Source organism: Schistocerca piceifrons, chromosome 3 (genome assembly GCF_021461385.2).
Source record: "Schistocerca piceifrons isolate TAMUIC-IGC-003096 chromosome 3, iqSchPice1.1, whole genome shotgun sequence".
In the NCBI taxonomy this organism is placed as follows: Eukaryota; Metazoa; Arthropoda; class Insecta; order Orthoptera; family Acrididae; genus Schistocerca; species Schistocerca piceifrons.
The window spans coordinates 541,897,208-541,923,159 of NC_060140.1; the positions used below are offsets into that span (position 1 = coordinate 541,897,208).

Below are 25,952 nucleotides of genomic sequence, written 5' to 3' on the forward strand. Positions count from 1 at the left end.
ACTGACAATAAGCTCCGTATAGTCAAGCCCACAACGCGTGTGTGGTGTACTTCCATTCAGCCCCATCGACGGGACGAGGTTTTCCTCACTCGGCTTCGAATAGGCCACAGCCCTATGACGCATGGCTTTGTGCTCCGGCGAGAGGACCCTCCAATGTGTGGTGCTTGCGGCGTCCAGGTCACTGTACGCCACGTGTTATTGGATTGCGTTTCATTTTCTTACCAGCGGGTTGCGGCTGACTTGCCAGCGGACCTGCCATCTCTTAGGCAACACTCGGACGAATGTGGTTAAAGTTTTAAAGTTCTGTGCCCTGTCAAATGTTATTACAAAGATTTTAGGGAGAGGATTTTAATTTGCTCACTGTGTGACAAGCTCGCCTATATTTTATGTAAGTGGCCAGCCAATAAAAATTTCCTGTGACATTCTTGTTGCTATGTTTCCCCTTTTCTTAGGTTTTACTTTCTTATGTAGCATTTTCCTTCTTTTCCTGCTTTCTTTGAGTATGTGCTTTAGTTTTCTTAGGTCTGTCCACATTCGTTCCTTATAATGTGTGTCAGGGCGCTGATGACCTCGATGTTGAGCGCCCATAAGCCCCAGCACACCACCACCACCACAACCATGTGAGTGATAATTAGCAAGTGAATTTGTCATTTCAGTCAAATTTTTGGTCTGGCAGCTAGAAAGGTAAGTCAAAGCACTGCACCGAAAAGGGATTTAGAGTGGAAAAATCCATTTCAATCAACGAAGGGGCAGGAGCGGAATATATGGCTCACCGTCACGCAACAACTGCCTCGTCGTTACGCGAATAGGCCTGAACCAAGACAAGGAAGACTACTGGACAAGAGCGGCAATACCGAAGGTGGGGGGTGGGGCGAAGGGAGGAAAGCACCTTTCCCCACTCTACCCCGCTCCTCCCACACTCTAAGAAAATAGTTAAAAAAGTCCATATGTTCGTATTACATAGGATTTTAGGAGGACCAGAACGGAACTTTTTTATGGCTGCTTACAAGTATGCACTCGTCTTCGAAAGTACACTACTGGCCATTAAAATTGCTACACCAAGAAGAAATGCAGATGGTAAACGGGTATTAATTGGACAAATATATTATACTAGTACTGACATGTGATTACATTTTCACGCAGTTTGGGTGCATAGATCCTGAGAAATCAGTACCCAGAACAACAACCTCTGGCCGTAATAATGGCCTTGGTATGGCTGGGCGTTGAGTCAAACAGAGCTTGGATGGCGTTGAAAGGTATGTGCTGAGATTCGATCAGGATAGAGCCAGTGAAAAATGTGGATAGTTCCCAACCGCAAGGTCAGACGAGTAGTACATCTTCGAGTAGTAAGATCTTTGACAGCTAACAGAGCTAGGTGCACGCGGTAAAAGTTTGAGTAGTGGTGAGGAGATGTGCAGAGACAGCAGACGTGTTTCGAGTCGGAGCTAGATGCCTGCAGGAGGCAGCCGGGTCGTGACGGCATCAAAGTAAGAATTGACGCTACGCACATGATAAGCTATATATTGAGCGAAACTCGGCACATACCTGGGGAAACTAGAAAGAATAATTAATAAAATATGTTTTCTTTTGTTAAATAATGTCTAAAAGTTAGATAGGAATCCCATTGTTGATGCAATAAGCGTTTCGAGAAATTTTCTCGTAAATCCATGCTATAGAAGTTTTTTTTTAGTTTTTCACATGTGCCTTAAAAGTTTGAACAATAAATATTTTTTGGATAAAATTAGAGTTTCATCACACACCTTATGTCGTTCTCCGCATGCTGTGCTTGCATTGAACCAAAAGGTACATTAAAGTTCCCATGAGTAAAGCTAATAAATGTAAATATCTACCCTCGGGTAGACCGTTCGCCAGGTGCAAGTCTTTCGATTTGACGCCACTTCGGCGACTTGTGCGTCAATGGAGATGAAATGATGATGATTAGGATAACACAACACCCAGCCCCTGAGCGAAGAATATCTCCGACCCAACCGAGAATCGAACCCGGGCCCTTAGGATTGACATTCTGTCGGGCTGATCACTCAGCTACCGGGGGCGGACAGTAAAGCTAATAATTTCATTTATCAGAGTAAAATAGTCTATATGCCATTGCACAGTTGGCAAATTATTCAGAACAGGACAGAATTTTTATTAAGTAACAAACAGGGCCAAAATGAGTAAAGTTATCCAGAATGACAATGTTATGCCATTGCACTACGGCTGAGTTGAATATATATGTTTTATTATCGGCTGAACGGGAAGTAGTGCACGAGCTAAGTCCACAGACGCAGTCAGATGCAGGTTGGTGACTTTCATTTATTTTTACCACTAAACTTTCATGCAGTCAGATCTGTATTTTGAGTATTAATTTTCCAACAATATTTCCATGCAATGAGACAAAGTTCACTTCAGTTACGTACGTGGTCAGATGAAAGTTTTATTAAAGACTAAAGCAGTCACATGCAGTTCAGTCTAGTTTAAATAGAGAAGTTTTACTAACAACACTTTCAGCGTGTACAGGTACAGCTGCCCATGCAGCCTCAACACGATACCACAGTTCATCAAGAGTAGTGACTGGCGTATTGTGACGAGCCTGTTCTTGGCCACCATGGACAAGACGTTTCAAATTGGTGAGAGATCTGGAGAATGTGCTGGCCAGGGCAGCAGTCGAACATTTTCTGTATCCAGAAAGGCCCATACAGGACCTGCAACATGCGGTCGTGCATTATCCTGCTGAAATGTAGGGTTTCGCAGGGATCTAATGAAGGGTAGAGCTACGGATCGTAACACATCTGAAATGTTACGTCCACTGCTGAAATGTTACTTCCACTGTTCAAAGTACCGTCAATGCGAACAAGAGGTGACCGAGAAGTGTAACGAATGGCACCCCATACCATCACGCCGGGTGATACGCCAGTATGGTGACGACGAATGCACGCTTCCAATGTGCGTTCACCGTGATGTCGCCAAACACGGATGCGACCATCATGATGCTGTAAACAGGAAATGGATTCATACGAGAAATTAATGTTTTGCCGTTCGTGCACCCAGGTTCGTCGTTGAGTACACCATCGCAGGCGCTCCTGTCTGTGATGCAGCGTCAAGGGTAACGGCAGCTGATAGTCCGTGCTGCTGCAAACGTCGTCGAACTGTTCGAGCAGATGGTTGTTGTCTCGCAAACGTCCCCATCTGTTGACTCAGGGATCGAGACGCGGTTGCACGACCAGTTACAGCCATGCGGATAAGATGCCTGTCATCTCGACTGCTAGCGATACGAGGCCTTTTGGATCCACCACGGCATTTCGTATTACCCCCCTTGAACCCACCGATTCCATATTCTGGTAACAGTCATTGGATCTCGACCAACGCGAGCAGCATCGTCGTGATCAGATAAACCGCAATCGCGATAGGCTACAATCCGACCTTTATCAAATTCGGAAACGTGATGGTACGCATATCTCCTCCTTACACGACGCATCACAACAACGTTTCACCAGGCAACGCCGATCAACTGCTGTCTGTGTATGAGAAATCGGCTGGAAACTTTCCTCGTATCAGCACGTTGTAGGTATCGCCACCGGCACCAACCTTGTGTGAATGCTCTGAAAAGCTAATGATTTGCATATCACAGTATCTTCTTCCTGTCGGTTAAATTTCGCGTCTGTAGCACGTCATCTTCGTGGTGTAGCAATTTTAATGGCCAGTAGTGTAATAAAAATGTTTCATAGCTCAAGCTCTAGCGCCCCCCCCCCCCTCAAAAAACAGCATGGCCGCCTTTCTTACTGGGTGCTCTCCTTGAAGACTCAATGTGAGTCTACCGCCCCTCACCCTATAAACTATAGTATGGGAGCCTTTGTTAGTCAATGCTTTCATTGAGGACTCATTGTCTCAAGTCTTATGTCAGATTCGTGACCTACACGCCATAGATCAAAGGCAACCTTCGGAGTACCCTCACGGTTGGGCGTATGTGTACTGCTCCCGTCACTAAAATAACTGTACTGACGTTACGGAAAAAATAAGACAACATGCCACTGTCAACGTTCAACACATAAAAGAGAAGGCTGGCGAACTTTGCCGTTCTCTAAGTTCACCTGTTAAAAAATTTGCGACTCGAAGGAATACTACCACAATCAAACTATTGGTTTGTGCTGTGCAGATAAATAATAACTGTGCCGGTGTGAGGTCATTATTGCTTTGTTAACCTATTCCCGTTGTTCACTATTACAGTTGGCAGACATTGAAGACGCCGAATTTTATTTTTATAAAAGACTTTATAGAAATTATATATAGAAACAAACGTTCGTTTGCAGGTTGTTGGTATATACCTCTCCCGAAACACAATGGTATTTGTGGCTAGTGATGCAAAAAAATCTGAAATGATAGATTCGTGAATTTTGCGAAGTAATCGATGAATCTGTGTAAGCCAACATTTCCTGAACTTTGTTCGATTACAATAAAGAGAGAACGGTCAAGGAGGTACAATGAGTCTTTCAAAAAATCTGGGAAACAGAAGCTTCATCAGAAGACTGGTAAACAGCATTATTTCACCGAATCAACAAAAAAGGAGATAAAACCGTTCCCAAAAACTATAGAAGAATATCCATTCTTCCAGTGGCTCAGAAAATTCTTTCAAAATCATTAGAAAACAAGTTGGAACGCCAAATGATCAGCAATTAGGAGAGTATCAAGGAGGGTTTAGAAAAAGATGATCGTGAAATTGCAACGAAATGAATACCCCTAGCTGCAAACAGGCGTTGATATATGTTAATGGGGACAGTTGAAAATGTGTGCTCCGACCGGGACTAGAACCCAGGATCTCCTGCTTACATGGCAGATGCTCTATCCATCTTTTCTTCTTTTCTTTTTGTTGTTCTCATTTTGTTCAATTCTGTTTGTTGCATTTGTTCAGTGCGGATGTTCCATGACACCCGTTCAAGGTCAGTGTTGAGCCGTTGACTGAGTTTTTTATTACAGCCATCTTAGCCACAAAGGACACAGAGAGTAGTGCGACTGGAGGGATTTACCTGTGGCACGCCTTCCGTGAGACCCACGTTACGAACTTATTGTTTCACACTATATTCATAGTGCCCCTGCCCGTTATACTCATCACTGGCTGCTTTTTGACGATTCCCGTAAGAGTTCGGGCACTGTCTGTGCATCCACACAGAGGAAGATGGTTGTAAACAGGAGATCCCGGGTTCGGGTAACGGTCGGGGCACACATTTTCAACTGTGCCCGTTGACATATATCAAACCATCTTCTTCTGTGCGGATGCACAAACAGTGCCTGAACTCTTACGGGAATCGGCAAAATGCCGCGAGTAATGAGTATAATGGGCACGGGCACTATGAATTTAGTGCGGGACAAAAAGTTGGGAATGTGGGACTCATGGGAGGAGTGTCAGAGATAAGTCCCTGCTGTCGCACTACCCTCTCTCTGTGTACTCGGTGGCTCAGAAGCTAAAACACATTAGGGAGTATTATCTTGAACTGAGTTATTTTAGCAAAAAGCTTTTAAATTCCAAAACGATACAGCAAAGGCCATAGGCCATTTTAGCTGAAAGACGGAATCATCAAAGGAAAAATAACATAGAAACTAAATATGCTGGAATAGCATGGAATGTGGTCTGCAAAACTTCAGTTGTGATGTTCTTTCGTCTGACGTGAGAACAGCGTGGTAAAAGGTAGTCAATAACATCATGACCACTAATGAGCGTCTCTTTTCCATCGGTTTAAGTGACACTAACCTCTGCAGCAAATGAAACCTCGTTAATAGTGTGCCTCATCGCTACAGATGTGGAGATCGCATTATGATCTGGAGGTGGACCAGGGAGAAAATTGCTCAAATGACAAGAACTTCAGCATACAATGTACCAACTAACATTTTTTTCAGACCAGAAGATTGTTACTACCCTCAGGCAAAAAATAACGCAGTGATTTGGTTGATGGCCAAATATACAAGTTATGTTTTTAACATTATTTGGAGCGATGAACATATTGAATACAAGATGTATATGGAAAATGAATTCGAGAAAATACTTAAATATTAGAATCACAATAAGAAATATTGTAACATGCTCCAAATTGTATTCAACAGAATGGGTAAAGGTTAGGAACTGGATTTCTAGTAGAGAGGGAATGGATTGGGTCACGTTCCCGACCCTAACCTCACCTGCAAGTCACACATGAAAAATAAATCAGTAGTACAGCAGGTATAAGAATATTACGGCAAACATCTGGTGTCTGATGTAAAAGAAGATCTTGAACTCCTTACGGATGCGTTTACAAGGCTGGAATTGACAAAAATAACCAGGATGCGAAGGATTTTGCGATGTCGGTGTTCAGGACTGCTCTTCTGTCCACCTAATTTACTCTGGAAGGAACACACATCAAGGATTTACTGAATGATTAATTTGAGTCTGGGAATAATGATGAGGATCCTCAGGCTGCAGAAGAAGAAAATGTGCATGCTGAACTGCCACCAGTTGAAGGTGACAGTGAAGGTGCTGAATTGTACTACTGCTAAAGACTGAATATGATTCCTCATTCTTTGAATGCTGTATTGTATGACTGGAGTTATCTGTCACCTTATTTATGTAATTTCATCGTAGTCATTTTTGTTACTGTTTTTGTGTAATAAAAAAAAGAAAAAGAAAGGATGGATGGAACATCTGCCATGTAAGCAGGAGATCCCACGTTCAATCCCCAGTCGGGGCACACACTTTCATCTGTCCGAAAGAACAGATAATTTATATATATGAGGATGATCCTGTGTGGAAACAATTTTAAATCTGAAATTCATAATCAGGTACAGAAGAAACGAGATCTAAAAGCATTTATATGACATATGTAGATATCAAAAAAGTATGTAATTCAATTGACAGGAAAACATTGTTCAACATCTTAACAGAGCTGGCAACAAATCAGCGGTAACCACAAAAGACTCACTAACAAATACCAAACGCCAAATTACATTTTTAGGCGAAACATCCATGGCTTTTGAGATCGAAATTCGCGTAAGGCAGGAAGATGGACTGTTTCATTTATTGTTCAGCTGTGTTCTAGTTAGGTTAATCAGGGAATGGAGGAAAGGAACAGAAGAAGAAAGGAATTAGAAGAATTACGAGCTGGAGAAAATAGGTTGATCGAAGTTTTGATTGTTTGGATTTTGCAAGTGATATTGCCATCTTTGCTGTATCTAAAGTAGATGTAACAATGCAGATAAATCTCCTACAGGCGATAGCTTCAAAATCAGGTCCACACATATCGTTTTAAGAAACTGAATACATGATAGATGTGAAGGAGGCAGTGAAATATATGGAAACTGATTATGGCAGAATAAAAAAGGGTACAAAATAAAAATATCTAGGTGAAATACTACTATCAAATGTATTATAAAGAAGCTAACCTAGCAAGGGCAAGGACATGACAGTTTTCACCTAAAAAAAGCATGCATAACAAGAAATATATTTCCATAAATGCAAATCTCCGGCACTACTATATTGTTATTAAGCCAGAATTCCTTTATGCATCATAATGCCTTTAGCTAAACTCAGCCAAACAATCAGAAGAAACAGAAAAGGAGCAAAAGAACAAATCAGGAAAAACTTGAGATCAAAATATGAGAATGTGAAATGGAAAGTAAGAAGTAATAAAGATGTTTATGAAAATTTAGTGCGAATTCCAGACACAATGGAGAGAGAACCCGCATTCTGCCAACACCTAAAACGGCTATATGAAAACAGGACAACAAAAAGAATTTTTAACTTCTTTGACCGAAGCCCCAGAACATTATTGACGTGGATAATAGAAGTTAAAGCAGACCTTAGAGAAATGGCAATCATGGAGGAAGAAATACGAGAAAGGTTCAGAGCAAAAGAAAAAGGTTTCAAGGGTCTTCAGGAGAATACAAATAATAAGACAGGTGCAGTATTCACAGAAGATGGAAATGAAAAACGTAGGGAAAGAATGAAAAATTACAGGAAAGAAAGGAGAACATAAAGAATATATAAATTATTTCAAGTGGTGCTTATTAGGTCAAACCAAAAATTAAAGTAGCGTAATCGAAGAAAGCATTAAATATCCCTCAGAGAAATTTTAAAGTAAGCCACAGTATTACCATTCATTCGTTTACGAGAAAATCAGAGCTCCAGTAATAGTACACAAAAGTCGAAGTAAATTTGGATCCACTGAGATTGACTAACCGGCCAGTGTGGCCGAGCTTACATTTTATGTAAGACTAGCGACAAACCCCGGATTTGTGTACAGGAACTTGTACACATTATGAAGTACCCCGCTGATTTATTTCTGCCAATATGTGAAAACCATTCTCAGGAACTGTTGTAAGGATCTTGATACGATTCTCACTAGAAAATGGATCAATTCATGAGAAAAGTTTGTTTGTGTACTTTATCGCCGTTACTCCAGTTCAGTAGTCCGGACCAGTCACTTAATGGTACCCGTCGAACTTAAAGTACTGAGGGCACAGGGAAAATAAACGCTTAGATTAGTGATTATGAATCACAAACATTAAAGGCTGAGCGTAATTCAGTCTGTTGTGATGAGAAATTCCATCACAGCTGCAAGAATTGCTCAGTTACATTGCATGTAAGTCCGAGAGGCTAGTCCTTCCCTCCTCACAACAAATGACTTTCGACGTTAGACAAATACTGCTTGGTACCCGTAACTTTGAGAACGCCTGTTGCTACAAGCTGTCTTACTCTTTCATCTCTACATACATGCTACACGCACAGTACACAACTTCCTTTTTCATTCATTAAAATTTCTCGACTACTGCGTTACATACTTAGCGTGCCCTGTCCACGTCTAACACTTACGTCGCTCTACGTCTGTTCATTCTCGTTGCATTTCCCTGATTCCTCACAGCGATGTCTTCCAAACACTATGTTATGGAAACGTATTCCTAACCTTAGGGGTTCTGACGCGGTACACTTTTCTTCCGGTAAAAAAATTATCTTAATATGTGGCAGCTCACCGTTACGCCTCGCCTTCATCGAAAGATTGTGAAAGCTGATTTCATGTACGGACCGTCTCCGATTTAGGTGTTTAAGTGTCATATATGCTCGTAATAACTGCTTGTAGTGTAGCGGGATATTTGCAAACATCCGAACACACCATTGGAAATCCGTCGACGAGAGATGCTCGTCAGTAAATTCAATAGGGAAAAATATAGTGGAAAAGGAAAACTGTGTGTTTTCCTTTCTTCTACGCAGTAAATATGGAGCAGTGATCGAGTCGGTGAGAAGGGGACCAGTAAAAATGATATTAAAACCACTGGTCGTCCGGGAGTCATTTGTGCCATGGTACAGGAAGTGCCTGAATTCGAGAGCCATGGAGTAAACTACGCACCAACGAGAGCGTAATAACAACTGAAGAGCGGCAGTTGATTTTCTGGTTTTCTCTCTTAGGTTCGACAGTGCCCATGTACGGAATCTTTGAATGTACTCAAGAGAGTGGTATGATCACAGCAATTGCTAGTTGTGTTGTTAAAAATAATAGTGAGATTGTTGGGCAAAATATACCCCTGTTTGTGAGAAGTGTGGCTATTTATTTAGTAGCCCAGTTGAGAGAACTTGTGGAAGCATTCCAGGAATCTTCACCACAGTTGGATCGACAGGGAGGTGGCACGGAAGGATCGGGACCACCAAAAAAGAAAGAATAACTACTCTGAGAAGAGAGGATAGAGGTAATACTACATTCATCTGGCGGTCTATTGGGGTCAGCAAAATATTGCCCTGTTATATCGACCAGGGACGCAACTTCCCGCTATTGCTGGTATAAGACCCACCACAAATCTTACAAAATAAACAACAACAGGAAAGGAAGAAAAAATACACCCCACGCTTCCACTTTCTGTTAATCCAAGCCGTCCTCATTGTTACATCTTTTCATCCATTATGTCATTATGATCAGTGATGCTTAGCCTAATCTACATCTACATGTACATCGATACTTTGCAAATCACATTTAAGTGCCTGGAAGAGGGTTCATCGAACCACCTTAATAATTCTTTATAATCCGAATCACGTAGTGTAGTCAGTCTCCTTAGTAGGTCTGTTACATTTTCTAAGTGTCTTGTCAATGAAACGTCTTCCCCACAACATTTTCTGTGTGTTCCTTCCAAATTAAGTTGTTCGTAATTGTAATTCCTAAGTATTTAGTTGAATTTAGGATCTATTTATTTGACCGATTTATTGTGTAACCGAAGTTTAACCGATTCCTTTTAGCACTCATGTGGATGACCTCACACTCGTCGTTATTTAGGGTCAACTGTCAATTTCCACACCATTCACACATCTTTTATAAATCGTTTTCCTGTATCTATTGATCTTCTGATAACTTTATTAGTCGATAAACTAAGACGGATGCTCAGATGGTCTCACGAATCGTTTATATTGATTAGAAACAACAACGGGCCTATAACACTACCTTGGGGAACGCCGACTAGGATCGCAACCTAGCAACGCCTAGCGTGTCAACAACGCAAGGACACTCGTGGGTGGGTGTCGTGTGGGGCTTGGGTTGGAGAGTTGTGAAGACATGGGGCCAAAAGTAAAACACTGATTTTATTTAGTATCAAAATTTTACACTAACAGAAAGTTAACCACATAAAATAAAATGAATACAATTTCCATACCCCAAAATCTCTTAAGCATGTCTAAAATGATGAAGCATAAAATAGCCCTTTGATAACTACAGAACAGAGCAAAGTATAGAAGAAATTCAGTCTAGACATAGAACAGGTCACTAAGCACAAACATACACGTACACTGAAATGTCTCGTACTCTCTCATAATCAGAAATGGCAGCATAGATTTTACAGTGCCAAACAATACCTAACTTATTTGTGATCAGCAATATAACCACTAACTACATCTTATTCTACTACTACTACCACCACCACCCAACATCTCAGACGTCACCTACCAACAAAATCACCTTGCTTCTGTCTGAATAATGTGTTACACAAAACTAATGGGACAATACAATTCATTTATGACACTCCACTCATATAAGCGTGTAAGATAAGGAAATGGTTCTCCACAGAATTGGTTAGGAGAGGACTACATGGAAAACACTGAGAAGAAAAAGGAAGAGGATGGTAGGACATCTGTTAAGACACCAGGGAATAACTTCCGTGGTATTAGAGGGATACAGTGATTGTGATACATCCAGCAAACATTTGGGGAGGGTGCAAGTGCTACACTGATATGAAAAGATTGGCACACGAGAGTGGTGGGGCAGATTGAATCAGTCAGAAGGCAGATGACAAAGAAGAAGAAGAAAAGACAAATAAAGGGAGCCAGTAACGGAACAGAACCTTAATACACAAAAATGAACCAATATTTGAACCACTAGAACTCAAATGCATGATCAGCTCCTAAAACCACTGCTTATAGAATTCATTCAAGCTCATGGCGAAAACAGTCAACTTCTGTTTGATTTGATTAATAACTCTCACAGTGTGTACTGAAACAATTATGTTTGCTCTCTGTCACAGCACACCCTGTAACGCCGGAAATGCATATGCTTCTATTTCCATCTATTGTACTATAAACTTTTTTCCTTATTTCGTTACCTGAAGATATGACAGTTCTGTGTCTTTATATATTGTAATTGTTGTACTATATATAATTATATATATATATATATATATATATATATATATATATATATATATATATATATATGCATTTATGTCGATGTGTTAATTGGTTTGTTTTGTAAATATTATTTGTATTTTTACGCTCTGTCTGGCCTAGGGAAAACTATGCTATCGAACGATAGGTCGTGTGGAGAACCAAAGTGTTTAGCATCTTTGGTAGTGTTAACTCTGCCGCATGGAGCACAGGCAGAGGGAGTCTGGCTGGAGTAGGGCGGTGGAGCTGGTGTGTTGTGCGACGCTCCTGCGAGTTGCCGCGCTTTCGGGTTTTGGCAGCATGTAATTGCACTCGACTTGCATTGATAGTTTCTGACACGGTGTCGCGGACGGGAAGCATTAGCTGGCGCACATCAAGAGCCCGTTTCGCCTGGTGACCCTGTCGAGAAGAAGGCGCGCTAACATCCAGCTTCCGCAACAGCGACGGCCGACAATAAGTGACTATCGCCACCTCCTCGATCGACGACTTCAAACCTACAATGAACCTACAAGGAACACTGGAAGCACGTAAAGTCTTAGAACTGTATGGCAGACCTCAGCTTTTCAAACTGTTCAATTTGTCTCACAAAATTACAGCAATGTAGCATGAACCCTTGTTGCTCATTGTCCCATTTACATTACCAAGCAGGGTCCCTTCCTTTTCCGGAATGAACCCGAGTGTTATTGAAATTCAAACGCCAGCAATAAAGTAATATCATTCCATTTCACTACTTTAATTTCAAAGTTCAGTTAAAGTATTCATAGCTGGCTACAACATTTAGACTACACAAGCACAAATTAAGAGTGCGAGTTTTGTTGCCATATTTTAGCTTACCTGTGACTGCAGCTCAGCTTGGTACGTACTAAATTTTACTATTGTTAGAATCATTTAATTCAAGTTCAAAGTTAAATCTCTTATTTCTAAATTGCGTAGATTCAAGTAGCTTTTGAAATGATTGTTGGGTAGCCAAAGACTAGCCTTACTTTATTGAACTTCGTAGTGCTTCAGAAAGAAAGTTCACTATTAATTTCGGTCACTAAATTAACTTTCAATTTTCCGGTTTTATTAATTCCTTTGCTAAATTAAGTCAGAGTGTAGCGAAATTTATTACTTCTGAGAAACATTCAGTTTTCACACAACACGTGTCAACCTTCAGTTGCCACGCTTTTAGTGCTAATTATATGTGCAATAACCTTTCTTTTTCAGTTATTATAGTAGTTATCCATAGGACTGGAGAACGTAATTTTCCCCAAATCTCAAATATCTAATTAACGACAGTTAATTGTTAATGTAACGACCGTACATTTACTTTCTTTATTAACTTTACCCCTTTTCAAAATTAATTTACACCAATTTCATTTGCATTTTTCCTTTCATTTAGATGTATCCTTTTCCTCCCTTTTTACCGACAGATTAACTTCGGTGAGGATTGCTTTTCCCAAATTTCCATTAGGTACACGTGGTTTAATTTCTCACTGTCACTGAGGTTGATAAGTGAGGGGGAGTTTACAACCCTACCGCACAGCCGGTGTACCATAAGTACGCAAGCTGTTACATAGACTCACATGCTTCTGCTCACGAATTTTTGTTGTAGAAATAGCTATACACAGAGCACATTCACACATAACACAATGCACAGCTTCAACTACAAAATGAGTAGTCTGCCACCAGCAGTAGCACAAGGGTACTTACATAGAACTCTTTCAGATTATCAGAAGCTGTTTCTTTAACTTCTCTGGAATTGTCGAGCTCCCTGCCGTGTAAAGAAACTGCTCCACCAGGTTGTTGTCTACACAACAGCGCCATCAATGCTGCCTGTTGCGCCGTTCTGCATCTGTCTCACGCTGGGTGTTTCTTGAGGTCCGTCAGACTTGGCTCGACCGAAGAGTCCCTGCTTCGTTTCACTCCAGCAACAGCCCACACAACAATCCGTCCACTCCTCCAAGCACAGCCCGAGTCACCAAACTTTGCCGCCGTCAGAGCCGCCAGTGCTCCTCCACCGTCTGCTGACGATGTGCCACGGGTGCCGACTGTGGACACAGCATTGTCTTCACGGAGATGTTGCAAGTTCTGATCAACATAGCTGACTGCTAATTGCCATCCAAACCGGAACCAAGCTCTGCCGCGGTGGCACTCGCGTTCATTATATGAGCTGCAATGTCTGTCCTCGTGGAGGGAATATCTGGAGGCAACCAAAGCGCCAGTGGCATTCAACACGACACACAGTAGGGCATTAAAATCACCTCCACATAGTTTTGGAGTTAATCAGGCAATTCAAAAGCACTCCGTCTTCAGGCCACAAGTGGCCAATCGGGACGATCTGACCGCCGTGTCATCCTCAGATGAGGATGCGGATAGGAGGGGCATGTGGTCAGCACACCGCTCTCCCGGTCGTTATGATGGTTTTCTTTGACCGGAGCCGCTACTATTCGGTCGAGTAGCTCCTCAGTTGGCATCACGAGGCTGAGTGCACCCCGAAAAATGGCAACAGCTCATGGCGGCCCGGATGGTCACCCATCGAAGTGCCGGCCACGCCCGACAGCGCTTAACTTCGGTGTTCTGACGGGAACCGATGTATCCACTGCGGAAAGGCCGTTGCCAGGCGATTCAAAGAATCTTAAAATTTATAGTTCATTATTGTCAGTTCTAAATAAAGGCAGCCCTTGACATAAGCTGTGCTCTGTCCTGACATCTGAATATAAAACCGAATCAACTGTAAAAGACTGAGGGGATGCGGGAAACAGATATCTGTAGCACACAAGCAAATTTAACATACATTGGATGATTCTCTCTCTCTGGAGCAAGAAGCATGTATCTTGCGGAAAATTATGGTTGCTGTTGATTTCACAGCCAAAGCAAATTATCTCAATGAAGCAACCACGCCAAAGTAGCTAACGATGATTCGTTAAAAATATAATTTTTGTTTTGTAAGCACCACTTCACCGCAGTTTCATTGCTACTATATTTTGTTTTAAAGCAGGCAATTACAGCCAGTAGAGCAGATTGCTAGTATTCAAAACTGTTTCTTTTCAGACCATCTCACTGTAACTAAAGTACTGGAAAGGCGCCTTCTCTACGCTTTTTTGCAAAGCCCTTGCGTTTCTAAAGCTCTGTAACGTGCTGAACACGTCGACTAAAACCGGAGGTTACAAAGTTGACAGGCTGCATTTTGGGACTGGCTTGTCTTTGGATACCTCCAAGTATCCGCACATCTCACGGATTGCTGAATAATCTAAATACTTTATGGAACTTAATGACTGTACAAACTTAATAGCACATACGAACAAATTTGCTAAGAAAGAGAAGCTGCAAGAAAAGGAAATAATTAAAAATAATAGTGTACCCTGTGGTTCAAGATTTCTCGTCGTGCATAGTTTTCGAGAGTAGAAATGTGGTGCCATGTCCCAGACGCTAACCCTGGGAGGAGCGGAAATGCCAGAGGAACCAGGCAGCGCTGTTGGCAGCAGAACGGAACGGAGAATACAGCAGGGCGGAACAAAGGGAGCAGGGGAGCAGGCATCAGAGAGTTTGATTGGGTCAACGAAGGCAGCGAATAATGATAGAGTGATATAGAGATACCGATATAGCCTATTTAACAACTCGTGGAAGGGTTTCAGACGGCATAGGACAGGAATGACGATTAAATAAGATAATGTGATTCTTGAGTTTCTCCCAGCGTAGATGATAATAAAAATATCCACGGATGTACTGCCGGTCTACAGTGTCCAACGGGCACAATATTTCGGTGATCATACATGTCGCCATCATCAGGTGAACTGACGGACTGAGCTCCTTTGAATGGGTGTATCGGAAGACAACGTACACTGATCTGTATTTGCACGCAGACAGCTGCCACCACCCTTCACACAGGAATGGGGTACTTAAAACTCTAGTACATAGGGTGCGCACTATTTCATACCCAGAGAGTCTACCCCAGGAATTGGAACAACTGAGAACTGTATTTCAAAAAAATGGGTACTCAGAGTTGCAGCACAACCTGTGGAGATGGATGAAATCACGAGGGAGGAGGTAGGCACTGCGTTAATTCCATATACAGGCGCACTCTCGGGGAAAATCGCCCGCATTTTGAAGAAAAACTGGGTCGGAACTGTGTTTTGTCCTCCGAATAAAACTCGTGCACTGGTGGGGAGTGCCAAAGATCACCTCGGTTTGAGGAAGGCCGGCGTGTACCAGATTCCGTGTCAATGTAGCAAGCCGTATATTGGTCAGACGATGCGTACCGTCGAGGATCGATGCCGTGAACCTCAGAAGCACACTCGACTGATGTATCCGAGCAAGTCGGCGGTCGCTGAACATTGTTTGTCGGAAAATCACGCTATGGAGTATGAACACACGAGGATTCTGGTACAGACGTCGAGATACTGGGACAGCGTTGTTAGAGAGGCCATCGAAATTCGCACCAATGACGACCTCATAAACCGTGACTGTGGCTATAATCTTAGCAAGGTTTGGGAATCAGCCATTGGGTTAATCAAGAGTAAACCGAGCGAACGTATAGTTGTGACGACCACGGCGGACAGAGCCATCACGCCGACGTCATCTTAGACGCCGTCGCAATCTGTTCCACCGCGCGACCTTGGCGCGGGGCGCGGGGCACCGACAGCGGAGGGAGCGCGCCGCGGGCGGAGGGAATTTAAATCGGCCGCCGACGCGACCGAGCCCAGTTCCCTCTGAGGAGCCGTAGCGTACAGATCTCCGTGCCGGCACGTTCACAGGAACTCAGTCCGTCAGTTCACCTGATGATGGCGACATGTATGATCGCCGAAATATTGTGCCCGTTGGACACTGTAGACCGGCAGTACACCCTTGGATATTTTGATTAAATAAGATAATAATTGAGCACGTTTTATTTTGACGAAGTCCTAAACACAGTGAGGGGGTTGGGGTTGTTTGGGGGAAGAGACCAAACAGCGAGGTCATCCGTCTCATGGGATTAGGGAAGGACGGGGAAGCAAGTCGGTCGTGACTTTTCAAAGGAGCCATCCTGTATTTGCCTGGAGCGATTTAGGGAAATCACGAAAAACCTAAATCAGGATGGCCGGACGCGGAATTGAACCGCTGAACACCCGAATGCGATAAACGCAGTGAACAAATGCGGTAGAATCCTTGGTGAGATTTTATGACAATGATTAGTGCCAAAGCATCAAACTGAAAAATAATAAACGATTATTGAAAGGAAGTAATTGGTGGTCTCTTCTTATTTCGTTTAATCACCAAAAAAATTACATCAAGGAAAGCTCGAAGCACTCAGCTTGTGTCTGGTCTCCTCCCCCAAAACAACGAAACCCCAACCACAATTCAGCTTGGCTTACCATAATCTTAAAGGCGACAGAGAGAAAACCATTAATTTGCTATTAAAAACAGTCTAGATCACTATTTCTTTATTAACGTGACCGGTTTCGACCACTTCTGTGGTCATCTTCAGACCATTGAGTAGGAACCTCTTTCTGCTGGAGACTCACTACAGTAGTGATTCCCCAGCAGAAAGACGTTCCTACTCAATGGTCTGAAGAAGACCACAGTAGTGGTCGAAACCCGCCACCTTAATAAATAAACCGTGATCAATACTGTTTTTAATAGCAAATATTTGTAACACATTGATCACTGCTACTCCCATAATGTATTCAACCATTAAGTTTGTGTGACAGAGGATTTATCCCCAAGAATTTTAGTTATCAGAAATAACAGTCTGCACGCAGCAGGTAATTTCGGTAAAATATTTGTAGTAGTCAAAGATCATCATAGAAAAAGACTTAAAAATCGGTTACACAAATAAATATTTACAAACAAACGTTAAAAATGAGGATCCTATGTCACGTGTCTTCACACGCCAGGACAAAATAGAACTAACATTATATACGGCTCATACGCCAGAAATTTAACGGACGCAAACAGTGTAAACGGTTTTAACGAGGGGTTATGTCAAATGCTATCAGTAGCTTGAAATTGGCTGTACATCCTAAAATCCGAAGTACAGGTAGAATGCAAAATAAGACTATATTTTGCCGGCCGGAGTGGCCTAGCGGTTCTAGGCGCTACAGTCTGGAACCGCGCGACCGCTACGATCGCCGGTTCGAATCCTGCCTCGGGCATGGATGTGTGTGATGTCCTTAGGTTAGTTACCTTCTACAGCTCCCTATGGCACCACTGAGGTTAATCGCTATGTAGTAACATACAGGGTTATTACAGATGATTGAAGCGATTTCACAGCTCTACAATAACTTTATTATTTGAGATATTTTCACAATGCTTTGCACACACATACAAAAACTCAAAAAGTTTTTTTTAAGCATTCACAAATGTTCGATATGTGCCCCTTTAGTGATTCGGCAGACATCAAGCCGATAATAAAGTTCCTCCCACACTCGGCGCAGCATGTCCCCATCAATGAGTTCTAAAGCATCGTTGAAGCGAGCTCGCAGTTCTGGCACGTTTCTTGGTGGAGGAGGTTCAAACACTGAATCTTTCACATAACCCCACAGAAAGAAATCGCATGGGGTTAAGTCGGGAGAGCGTGGAGGCCATGACATGAATTGCTGATCATGATCTCCACTGCGCCGAAAATTCAAAGCGTTTGACTTTGTCATCGGGTGTCAGCGCTTGTAGCAATTGTAAACGGTAAGGCTTCTGTTTTAGCCTTTTCCGTAAGATTTTCCAAACCGTCGGCTGTGGTACGTTTAGCTCCCTGCTTGCTTTATTCGTCGACTTCCGCGTGCTACACGTGAAACTTGCCCGCGCGCGTTCAACCGTTTCTTCGCTCACTGGAGGCCGACCCGTTGATTTCCCCTTACAGAGGCATCCAGAAGCTCTAAACTGCGCATACCATCGCCGAATGGAGTTAGCAGTTGGTGGATTTTTGTTAAACTTCGTCCTGAAGTGTCGTTGCACTGTTATGACTGACTGATGTGAGTGCATTTCAAGCACGACATACGCTTTCTCGGCTCCTGTCGCCATTTTGTCTCACTGCGCTCTCGAGCGCTCTGGCAGCAGAAACCTGAAGTGCGGCTTCAGCCGAACAAAACTTCATGAGTTTTCTATGTATCTGTAGTGTGTCGTGACCGTATGTCAATGAATGGAGATACAGTGAATTTATGAAATAGCTTCAATCATTTGTAATAGCCCTGTATGTCATGTGTGTGTTTTTATTATGTTCCGTTCTACACCGAGTCTGCGGCTCTCTAGTTACTTGAATGGAAACTTTTGGTCGAGAGATGTCGCTTCCCCAATATTTTAACACAATTATCTCCCACAGTTCCAGGTACAAAATTAATTATTAGTTGAATTCTCAAATTTATAAAACAAAGTGATTACAAGTTACTGTTCATAATAATACTCTGTCTGCCTCTCGATGTCGATGTCAGCATCTGGAATAAAATATTTTGGCTCTGAAGAACAACGGCGATCGCCGACTCTGAAAATTCTTAAAACAGCCGTACACCGAGGGGAAGCCGACTAGGATGCAATGACGTACTCGCTCTGCAGCATGGGAATCAATGTCCAGAAATCAATCTCTCAAAACAGAGCATAAACGATCGGGATGCAGGCTCTACCGATTTCGTAGGATACAAAGTTCAAGGGAGAAGTTAAAATAACCGAAGAATTAAACGTTTCCATTCATACAATTATATTTCTTCGTAATTGATCTCCATATCTACAGTTCAGGATACATAATCCTCTCGTATGAGATGAAATACTATCATAATTAATCAAATTAAATTCGATATTCAAAATTGCACCTTATACAATGCCGCTAATTACAGTTCCGCTGCTATCCTATTCTCTACAACTCCTAAATCAGAAGTAGTCTGTACATACTACACGTAATGTTCCGCGAGATATCCAGAGGGTCTTTATATCACGAGTCACATATAATTGATCTTTCAGAGTCATAATGAGTCTTTAATACATATAAATCATTTGCGCCGTTACACTTAAATCTGTGTGCCACAAGAAAGAAAATAACAGGACAAGGGTGACACTACACGGGGAACCTGCTCATATCTTACATTTCTTACGTTATCGGTGCACGTAATTTTCAACATTCTTCTACGGCTCTCAAAACACTAAAGCACTACTTGCGTTTTGGTTAACTTGGAACGACGGATGGGCCTTAAGGAACTGAACATGATTGGTATACAAATAATCATTTATTAATAATATCACAATTTTCTTATTACCTTACAGTTGACTCAATTAAGAAAATGACTAAGCAAAATCTAAAAATTAGCATTGAACAATTAAGGAAGCAATTCTAAAACCCAACCAAATAGCAGGCTTTCCTTGTGCCCCCTTTTTCCCTCTGTTTAAAAGGTAATAATATTAACATTGAAAAATAAAGTTAAACAGAAATTTAGGAACCTCTAAAAACTTCATAAGTTAATCATAAATTCTAAATGCTTTTAAAAATTTTGCAAGTTCAATAGAAATTTGGTAGCGTTTTAAATATCTCAAGTTAAACACAAATTTTGTAATATTCTGAAATATCAACTGCCATAAAGAAATTATTTCATTAAAAATTTACAACAAATATGACAATTTGGATCACAACACAAAAATGAGACATAAATGTTACAAGTAAGGAAATGCTAGGGACTAGTGGTACGAGCCCAACGCCTTACAACATGGACAAGCAGGAAGAACTTGGAGTTCCCGCTGCTAAAACACGCAGTAAAAATCCTTTAAAGCACATGCACTTTAATATAAGAAGCCAATGGAAATAAAACAAAGGCAAAACACATCTTAATTACAAGGCTAAAGGGTTTCTTCAGCAGCCACCTAAGCTTAAAACACATGAGTTCATCTTAAGATAAATGGCACAAGCCAATTAATTGGCCCCTTAAAGTTTGCTTAACAGTAGGTCCAAAGAACTAAACGATATTCCCCAAAATGACAACAGTCTTTTAATCCACAACACACAAAAGAAGTATATCAAAACCGTTATTGAAAACAGCTTCTTCGAGCAGTACGTCAATGGGATCCCGGTGAGAGGAAGCAGTTCAGCAACTACCAGATCGAAGTTAAACAGCAAGGACAACTTATAAATATTACTACTTTTTACTGTTTACAGGTTCGTCAAGGCCAAGAACGCAAAAGGGTAGGGGTCGTTTAATCGTCGGCAGTTCAAACGTATGGCAAACGATGGTACCCCTTAGGGAAATGGCAGCAAGGGACAGGGAAGGACACCAGGTGCACTCAGTGCGTATGCCTGGGGCCTCGTTCCACATGTTGAAGAGACTATTCCGGCAGCCATTGCTGGAACAGGGTGCAACCAGCTTCAGCCTGTGGAACACATTGGAACAGATGAGGCCTGTCTTCTGGACTCCGAAGTCAGCCCTGGGACTTTCCAGCGACTTGCCGAGAAGGTTGGGAAGACCGGCCTTGTGCGTGGAGTATGAACGTAGCTCACAATCTGCAGCGTTGTCCCCAGAAGTGATCGTCGCCCTTTGGTTCTGAGTCGAGTAGAAGGACTGAACCAGAGACTTCAAAAGTTCTGTGGCAAGCTAGGCTGCGAGTTCCTGGACTTGCGCAGTAGGATCGAGAACTGAAGCGTGTCCCAAATGGGTCAGGTATGCAGCAAACATCAGAGGCTGCTATTCAGGTAGCTGACTGTGTTTAGGGTGCACACAAAAGTTTTTTTTTAATTAGTCGACTCTACATCCAATACAGATAACAATAATTGCTGGAAACCCAGAACTATCAGTGTAAGACTTCAAATAAACGCATCTTACAGGTGAGGGTATTAAAACTCTAATGGTACACTGCCGAAACATTCGCAACAAAGTTCCAGAGTTTGAAGCGCTCATGAAAAGCATTGAAGCTCACATAAGCTGGCTGAAACTTGAAACTGATACCGGTGAGATTTTGGGGGAAAATTTAAGTGTATATAGAAAGGATGGGCTAATTAGAAATGGTGATGTACTTGTCGCAGTAGACAAAAACCTCAGATTCACGGAGACAGAAATTGAAGATGCTTGTGAGATTGTTTGGTCAGTTCTCGTTATTATGGGTGGTCATAGAATGATAATCGAACCCTTCTGTCGGCCACCAGACTCTTATTCTGATGCAACCAAAAGCTTCAGAGAAAACCTCAGTGTAATTTTACGTAAGTTTCCCAATCATATTGCAATCATTAGTGGAGACTAGGATCATCCAACAATTAATTAGGATAATTACAATTTTAATAGCGATGAGCGTGATAAGACATAGTGTGAAACTTCAATAACTGCTTTTTCTGAAAACTACCTAGATAGTTAGCAAACACACTCATACATAACAGCAAAAAAATTTGAAGTGTGTGTAAATTCTTATGGGACCAAACCGCCGAGGCTATCGCTCCCTAGACCTAATCACTAATTAAACAACCTTAAACTAACTTACATTAAGAACAGCACACAACCCAAGGCCCGAGAGAGGACTCGAACCTCCGGCGGGAAGGGCTGCGCTATCCGTCGGTGGCGCCTCTAACCGTGCGGCCACTCCGTGTGGCGACTTAATGGCAACTGGTATCAGTGACCTTGACGTGACTGTGGCAACGATGATTACCAACGTGCAAAGGACGACTAGAGCAATCAGAAACATCAATAAGCTCACTAAACTAGATAAAAAATCTGTAATGTCATATCTCAAAGAGGAACTCGAAACTTTCGGCACAGATCAGGGGCGTGTAGGGGAACTCTGGCTCAAGTTCAATAGAATAGTGGACCACACACTGGATAGGTATGTACCCAGTAGCACAGTTCGTAATGGGTGGGAACCTCCACGGTATACACTCACCGTAACGGAACTTCTAAAATAACAGAAACTACTGCGTAATAGGTGTAACACAAAACGTAGGGCTATAGATACAGAGATTCTCAATGAAACACCTTTGGCAATACGTCATGCCTGCAAAGACTACCGCAGCAGAATATTGTCAAATGACATTTCACAAAATCCAAAGAAATTCTGGTCGCATATAAAAGGTGTTTGTGCGACCAAAGTCAGAGTCCTGTCCCTAACGATTGAGACAGGAACATAAATTGAGGGTAGCAAAGCAAAAACTGAAATACTTAACTCTATTTTCAAATATTCCTTTACAAAGGAAAACCCAGGTGAATTGCACAATTTAATTCTCGTACCTCTGAAAGAAATGGCTCTGAGCACTATGGCACTCAACATGTGAGGCCATCAGTCCCCTACATCTTAGAACTACTTAAACCTAACTAACCTAAGGACATCACACATCCATGCCCGAGGCAGGATTCGAACCTGCGACCGTAGCGGTCGCGCGGTTCCAGACTGTAGCGCCTAGAACCGCTCGGCCACTTCGGCCGGCCGTACCTCTGAACAATTAAATAGGTATTAGCGAGATATAGCTGAAATCATTAAAATTGTACAAAGCTCTAGGTCCCAATGGAATGCCTATCATATTCTATACTGAATTTGCGGCTGAGTTAGCCCCTCTTCTCACTATATTCTACCGTAGATCTCTCCGAGAATAAACCATGCCCAGTTCTTGGAAAAAGGCAGAGATCACACCTGCCTCCAAGAAGGGTAGCAGAAGTGATCTACAAAACTGCCGTCCAATATCCCTGACATAGATTTGTTGTGCAATGTTAGAACATATTCTGAGCTCAAACATAATGAGGTTTATTGAACTGAATGACTCCCTCAATACCATCCATCGTGGTTTTCGAAAACATCGATCATACGAAACCAAACTCGCGCTTTTCTCACATGACATACTGAAAGCCTTCGATCAAGGCAACCAGGTAGATCCTGTGGGTTTTCGTTTCCGAAAAGCATTTGAATCAGTATGGCACGTAACCTTATTTTCAATAGCACGATAATATGGGATTTAAAGTGAAGTTTGTGGCTGGACTGAGGGAAATGTATTGGGACTATTGCTGTTCATATTGTATGTCAATGACCTTGTAGACAATATTAATAATAAAATCAGGCTTTCTGCAGATGATGCTGTTATCTGAAATGAAGTACTAACTGAGAGAAGCTGCGTAAATATTCAGTCAGATCTTGATGAGATTTCAACTTGGTGCAGAGACTGGAATCTTGCTCTAAATGTTCAGAAGTGTACAATTGGGCACTTTACAAAGCATAAAAACGTAGTATCCTATGATTATAATATCAGTGAGTCACTGCTGGAATCGGCCAACTCATACAAACACATGGATATAACACATTGTAGGGATGTGAAATGGAATTATCACATAGGTTCAGTCGTGGGTAGAGCATGTGGTAGACTGTGATACATTGGTAGAATACTGGGGAAGTGCAATCAGTCTATAAAAGAGGTTTCTTACAAATCATTCTTTCGACCGATTCTAGAAGTTGCTCAAGTGTGTGGCGCCAGTATCAAATAAAACCAGCAGAGGATATTGAACGTATACAGAGAAGGGACGAATGGTTACAGGTTTGTTTAATCCATGGGACAGTGTCACAGAGATACTGAAGGAACTGAAGTGCGGGCTCTTGAAGACAGACGTAAACTAGCCCGAGAAAGTCTGTTAACAAAGTTTCAAGAGCCGGCCTTAAGTAATTACTTTCGGGATATACTACAACCCCCAACGTATCGCTCACACAGGGATCGTGAGAATAAGATTAGAATAATTACTGTAGCACAGAGGCATTCAAACAATCATTCTTACCGTGCTCCGTTCTTGAATGGAACAGAAAGAAACCCGAATATCTGGTAGCACCCCATGCCATTAACCTTTCGGTGGTTTGCAGAGTGTAGATGTAGAAGCAGGTGTAGACGTGTAAAACAAAAGGCTCAATATACTACCAGGCTTCGACAGTCAGTTTCGAGACAACACAGGATAACAGCAGGCAAAACTGAGCAAGATATTGACACTAACACCCCTCAAAACGGCAACGAATTGGGAAGCAGGTTTACATGACGTGTTTCCCTAAATTTTGAGAAGGTTAATGAACTAGCAAGCCACTAACCAGTCCATTAAAATCAACTCACCAAATAATCAGAAGGTGTGGTAATGTTCAGTCACACAGGTCAGGGCAGATCGTGCAGCGGTCGTAACGGACACAGACTCCCGGAAGGCATAGTTGACAGCAAGAAGCCACAGCAGAAGGCAGATGAAAACTCCAAGCCCTAACGAGGTAGCGTTCCTCACATACCCAAGGCGTGGTCCGCATGCCTCGACTCACTTATGGGCTTCGGAGGCGCCACTGCACGAGCAGCACAGTAAACTCACCAAACACGCAGTACCTAAGCGTGCCTCAATTCCCTTTCCTCCAAGCCTCCTAAGAACGAATTCAGACCCACCGGATCCGCTGACTGCCACGCCATCTTCGCCTCGCTTAAGCAAAGATATCATTTAAGTCATGACACAATTATCGATGGTCGTGGCACAGCTCCAGCACGACATCTCAAATGCCTCAATTCTCTTCTGTTTCTGTTTTCCCACTGCCCGTGATTCATCATCAAACAATGCAGTTCTCCAAGCGTACATTCTAAGAAATTTCTTCCTCAAATTAAGGCCTGTATAGGATATCAATAGACTTCTCTTGGCCTTCCTTGCCACTGGTAGCCTGATTTATACCTTCTCCTTACTTCGTTCGTCATGAGTAATTTTGCTTCCAAGTTACGAGACATCTTTAATTTCTTCTACTCCGTAATCATTAACTTTAAAGTTAAGTTTCTCGCTGTTCTCTTTTCTGATAAATGTCATTACGTTGTATTTTTCAGGTTTACTCTCGCTGCACATTCTGCACGCTTATAGTGCTCATTTCCTCTAACATATTATTCTTCTTCGCCTTCATAGAGGGTAGCGATGTCATCGGCGAATCTTACCACTGATGTCCTTTCACGACGAATTTTAATCCCGCCCTTCAAACGTTCCATTATCTCCGTCATTGCTTCTTCGATGTGCGGTTGAACAGAAGGAACAGAATGTGTCACTTTCTGGCACAATTTTTAATCCCTGCACTTCTTTCTTCATCTTCCAGTCTGATTGTTCCTTCTTGGTTCTTGCACAATCTTATAAGCGCGCCCAGAATCTTGTTCAGCCTTACTTCCGTTATCAACCGTCACATGAGAAATGTCCCTCTGGTACCATTACCTTTCCTAAATGCCAAACTTATCATCTAACTATTCTTCAGTTTTCTTTTTCATTCTTCTGAACATTATCCATGTCAGTAGTTTGGGTGTATCAGCCGTTAAACTAAGTGTGCGATGGTTTTCGCACGTATCTGCTCTGTCTATATTCGGAACTGTACGGATGATATTTTTCCGAAGATCTGATGGTACGTCGCCATTCAC

At 42.2% G+C, this 25,952-nt stretch overlaps 1 pseudogene; it reads right to left on the minus strand.

The window, feature by feature from the left end:
• Positions 1-14,138: 14,138 nt before the first annotated feature.
• LOC124790654 lies at positions 14,139-14,256 on the minus strand (annotated as a pseudogene).
• Between the last annotated feature and the right edge of the window lie 11,696 nt (positions 14,257-25,952).